This window comes from Jaculus jaculus, chromosome 2 (assembly GCF_020740685.1).
Source record: "Jaculus jaculus isolate mJacJac1 chromosome 2, mJacJac1.mat.Y.cur, whole genome shotgun sequence".
Lineage (NCBI taxonomy): Eukaryota > Metazoa > Chordata > Mammalia > Rodentia > Dipodidae > Jaculus > Jaculus jaculus.
The window spans coordinates 172,234,414-172,239,662 of NC_059103.1; the positions used below are offsets into that span (position 1 = coordinate 172,234,414).

The 5,249-nt window shown below is 43.6% G+C and overlaps 1 pseudogene; it reads left to right on the top strand.

Moving 5' to 3' along the window:
* Positions 1-4,209: 4,209 nt before the first annotated feature.
* LOC101604675 lies at positions 4,210-4,678 on the top strand (annotated as a pseudogene).
* The last annotated feature ends 571 nt before the right edge of the window (positions 4,679-5,249 follow it).

The window sequence follows — 5,249 nt, forward strand, 5'->3', positions numbered from 1 at the left end:
CTGAGAGTTGGCCCTGGGTGTGCTGAGGCAGCCCGAATTCCCACCTGCACAAAGTAGTCACCCCAAGTTTCCTGGCCTGGGCCACCTTTGTGAGGCCTGCTCAGCAGAGTTCAGAAACTGTGTCTCCAGGACTCTGAGCTCAGAAAGTCTCCATTATGCTCATCTGTAGGCTCCCAAGCAGGGCCCCGCGGGTCCTTTGAGCAGAGGACGCGGATGCTGATGTTTCCTCCCCAGCTGAGGTGGCCGCCCTGTTTGAAAGGACAGTCCACTATTGTGCATGCTGTCCCCTGTCCTGTGGTCTTCCTCTTAGTCTATCCTGCCAGGCCAAGAGGGCAGGAGGTGATTGTGTCACCTTAGTTTAAAAGGTTTGAGATCTGAGCCGGGCGTGGTGGCGCACGCCTTTAATCCCAGCACTCGGGAGGCAGAGGTAGGAGGATCGTGAGTTCAAGGCCACCCTGAGATTACAGAGTTAATTCCAGGTCAGCCTGGACCAGAGTGAGACCCTACCTCGAAAAACCAAAAAAATAAAAATAAAATAAATAAATAAAAGGCTTGAGATCTCCAAGGGTAGGAGAGATAGTATAGAAAGATGTCAACTGAGAAGGGATAAGCAAAGTATGGAAATCCAGCCCTGAGCCTTCTGGAAGATTCCACGTGAATCTGCATAACCAAAATATAAAATAAGGGCTGCATACATAGCACATGCCTATAACCTCATCACTCAGCAGGCAGAGACAGATGAATCAGAAGTTCAGGGCCAGCAGGTGTCGCACAGAAAGTTACAGACAGCCTGAACTACACGCTGAGCCTCTGTCTTTAAATAAATGAATGAAGAAATGCCAAGATACAAAATAAGCAAAAATAGAATGCTTTCCTTCAGTTCAGTGGTTACATGTGAGAAACCAAAAGAGCTGGAGGCACTAGTGAAAGAATGGGATATCGTCCAGGCGTGGTGGCGCACGCCTTTAATCCCAGCACTTGGGAGGCAGAGGTAGGAGGATCACCACGAGTTCGAGGCCAACCTGAGGCTACATAGTGAATTCTAGGTCAACCTGAGTTAGAATGAGACCCTATCTTGAAAAAAAAAAAAAAGGGATCCTGGAGCTGGAGAAATGGCTTAGCGGTTAAGGCATTTTCCTGCAAAGCCAAAGGACTCAGGTTCGATCCCCCAGGACCCACATAAACCAGATGCACAAGGTGGCTCATACATCTGAAGTTTGTTTGCAGTGGACGGATGCCCTTGCATGACCACTCTTTCTCTCTGTATCTGCCTCTTTCTCTGTCTTGCGCTCTTTCTCTCTCTCTCTGTCTCTCAAATAAATAAATAAATAATTTTTTTAAAAATAAAGGATAATAGGGGCTGGAGAGATGGTGTAGTGGTTAAGCGCTTGCCTGTGAAGCCTAAGGACCCTGGTTCGAGGCTCAGTTCCCCAGGTCCCACGTTAGCCAGATGCACAAGGGGGCGCACGCGTCTGGAGTTCGTTTGCAGAGGCTGGAAGCCCTGGCGCGCCCATTCTCTCTCTCTCCCTCTATCTGTCTTTCTCTCTGTGTCTGTCACTCTCAAATAAATAAATAAAAAAATTTTAAAAAAATTTAAAAAAAAAAAAAAAGGATAATAGGCCAGCACTTGGGAATCAGAGGTAGGAGGATTGCCATGAGTTTGAGGCCACCTTGAGACTACATAGTGAATTCCAGGTCAGCCTGGGCTAGAGTGAGACCCTACCTTGAAAAACCAAAAGAAACAAAACAAACCAAATAAAATAACAAAAGGTGTGTATAGTCATTTTATACAGAAGATATAAGAAATGCCAATAGGCACACAGAAATAATATGTTATCAAGAAAATAAAAATTGAAACCACATGACATTCTACTCTCCACCCACACTGTAAGCTATAATAAACAAAAGTGGACAATGATAACAAATGGTGAGGAGAGGGAGAAACTGTAACCTTCATACATTATGGGTGGGAATGCAACCGGTCCGGCCACCTTGCAAAACAGGTTGATAGTTTCTTTAACACCCTATGACTCAGTGTTCCCTCTCCTATTATCCAGCCAAGAGAAATGAAAGCAGATGTTCACACAAGCATATGTGTTCATGGCAGTCTAGTCATAACGGCCGAAATTTGGAAATAGTCCAAATGTCCATCACCTTAGATAAACAAAATGTGGCAGCCCATACAGTGGAGTAGCCTTCTGCAGGGAAAAGAGGCAGGCTAAGGATCCACACCGTAGCATAGATGGAGGCTCAAAATCATTGTACGGGCTGGAGGGATAACTCAACGGGTTAAGACACTTGCTTGTAAAGCCTAGCAGCCTAGGTTTGATTCCCCAGTGCCCATGTAAAGCCAGATGCACTAAGTGCTGCATGTATCTGGAGTTCATTTGCAGTGGCAGGAAGGCTGACCATACCTGTACTCATCTCTCTGTCTGCCTTTCTCTCTCTCAAATTAGTTCATTAATTAAATACTTCAAAAAGCAAAACAAAACTGTTTGCTAGCTGAGTCTAGTGATGCATTCCTGTAATTCCAGGACTCAGTGAGCTGAGACAGGAAGATCGTAAGTTCAAGGCCAGCCTGGGGTACATAGAGAAATTCTGTCTCCAAAAATCAAAAACAAAGCAGAACCAACAACAACAAAGCCTGAACATTTTGCTTAGTGAAATAAGTCAGACATTAATTAATATACAATTTCTAGGAGATACAAAGTGTAAGACAGAGAGAAGACCAGTCCTTGACTGGGCCCCCAAAAAGATATGAAAGACTTTTGAAGGTGAAATAGTTTAAAAGTGGATTTGGGTGATGGTTGCAGAACTCTAAATTTACTAAAAGCCATCGAAGTAATACTAAGTGAGCAACTTTTATGGCACATAAATTATACTTCAACATGATACTTTAGAAATTATTACAAAGATTATCTAGCAATGAGAATAATTCACGTACTATTATACAAGGGGAAAAGCTAAAGCTGGACACGTCAGTATTTAAAACACAAGATTTTGGGCCGGAGAGATGGCTTAGCGGTTAAGCACTTGCCTGTGAAGCCTAAGGACCCAGGTTCGAGGCTCATTTTCAGTGGCTGGAGGCCCCGGAGCACCTGTTCTCTCTCTCTCTCTCTCTCTCTCTCTGCCTCTTTCTCTGTCTGTCGCTCTCAAAAAACAAAAAAATTAAAACAAAAGGTTTCAAAGAAAGTAGGGGAGTGAAGGGGCTGGTGACATTGCTTTGTGGAGAAGAGTGCTTACCTTGCAAGCTTGAGGGACCCGAGAGGCCCCAAGTTTAACCCTTAGCACCCACAGCACAAGCTGGCATAGCCACACCAGTAACCCCAGTCCTGTGGAAAGCTATGCTCAGAGAATCACTGGGGCTCACCGGTCAGCCAGTCTTGCTGAAAATGGAGGCAGCTCCGGGTTTAGTGGGAGATTCTGTTTCAAGGAAAGAACATGGGAGCGGGGTAGGAAGATTCCTAGAAGTCTTTTCTGGCCTCTGCACATGTGCACGTGCATGTGCCCACACTGTCCATAGACACAACACACACCACACCACCTACAGGGGACACACATGCGTAACAAACGAAAGTAGCGAAAAGGAAGTTGAGAGGGTGGGAATGTTGCTCAGCGGTAGAGTACATGCTTGAGATTCAAGCTGCAGGAATAAATAAATAAGGGCTGGAGAGATGGCTCAGAAGTTAAGGCATTTGCCTGCAAAGCCTAACCACTCGGGTTCGATTCCCCAGTACCCACATAAAACCAGATACACAAAGCGGCACATATATATGGAGTTCATTTGCAGTGGCTGGAGGCCCTAGCCTGCCCATTCTCTGTCTGTATCTCTCTTCTCTCTCTCTCTCTGCTTGATAATGAGTAAATAAATTTTTTTTTTTTTTTTTTTTTTTGGTTTTTCGAGGTAGGGTTTCACTCTAGCCCAGGCTGACCTGGAATTCACTATGGAGTCTCAGGGTGGCCTCGAACTCATGGCGATCCTTCTACCTCTGCCTCCTGAGTGCTGAATAAAAATATTTTTAAAAAAATAAATAAATGAGCCTTTAATCCCAGCCTTTGGGAGGCTGAGCTAGGAGGATCACCAAGAGTTCAAGGCCACCCTGAGACTCCATAGTCAATTCCAGGTCAGCCTGGACCAGAGTGAGACCCTACCTCGAAAAACCAAAAATAAATAAATAAATAGGGCCTGCGTGACTAGCAAACATAGTGGCCGAGTGTAAAGCCAAGTTGTCCAGGAACCTAATGCTCATGAAGTTCATGCAAAGTGGTCTGGGTTCAGAGACCAAGAAGCAACTAGAAGAGCAAGAAAAGAAGATTATTAGTGAAGAGCACTGGTACTTGGATTGCCAGAGTTTTAAGGAAAAAGGGAGCTTCATAATAGAAAAGTGGAGTTTCATGTTGTGTGAGGATCTTCTCTATGGAAGGATGTCATTTAGAGGATTTAATCCCGAAGTTGAGAAATTAATGCTTCAAATGAATGCTGAGAACAAAGCGGAAGATGGAACAGTGAGCTTGATGTATCGGATGAAGAAATGGCAAGACGATATATGAGACCTTAGTGGGGACAATTGGAAAAAACTTTGCCAAGAAGAGGGACCGTGCCAAGTATGAAGAAGATGAAAATGGAGACATAAAGCTCATGAAAGTGAAGAAAATGTTCTTAAGGCCCCAAGATTAAAAACGAATGCCTGAAAACCGCACTCTAGATTCCTATGAACACAGCAGCATTTGGAGCTCATTATGACGGTGTCTCTGTAGTGGTCAATATGCTTAATGTTTATTTGTAAAGAATAAACATGGGAGTATTCATTATAAATAATTTGGGAAACATGCTGTCTTGAGACAGATGTGTCATGGCTGTTGTACATCCTTTTCTTTTTTTTTACTGGCATTCATCATGAATGGAATCTTAGTCCCTCCTCTTCAAATGTGTGAGGTGCAGAAGCTTCCCAAAACAAATTTACCTAACTTATTTATACATACCCATTGTGTTCCAGTTCCTGATTGGAATTATGTGAATTGGCTGCTGAGAGTTAAAGCCATTGTTTAACTTGACTCTATATTTATATTTTATTTTACATTATTAATGTCAAGCCAGTTGACACATTTAACTTGGCTCAAATGTTATGAGACTTTGTCATATATAAATTCCCCAAGATAAACATGCCTCTCCACCCTGAAGTCTTTGCCTGATACCTGTCTGTTTCTAGTACTTTGAGCGGAGAGCTGGTTGTTGAAAACAGTTAATT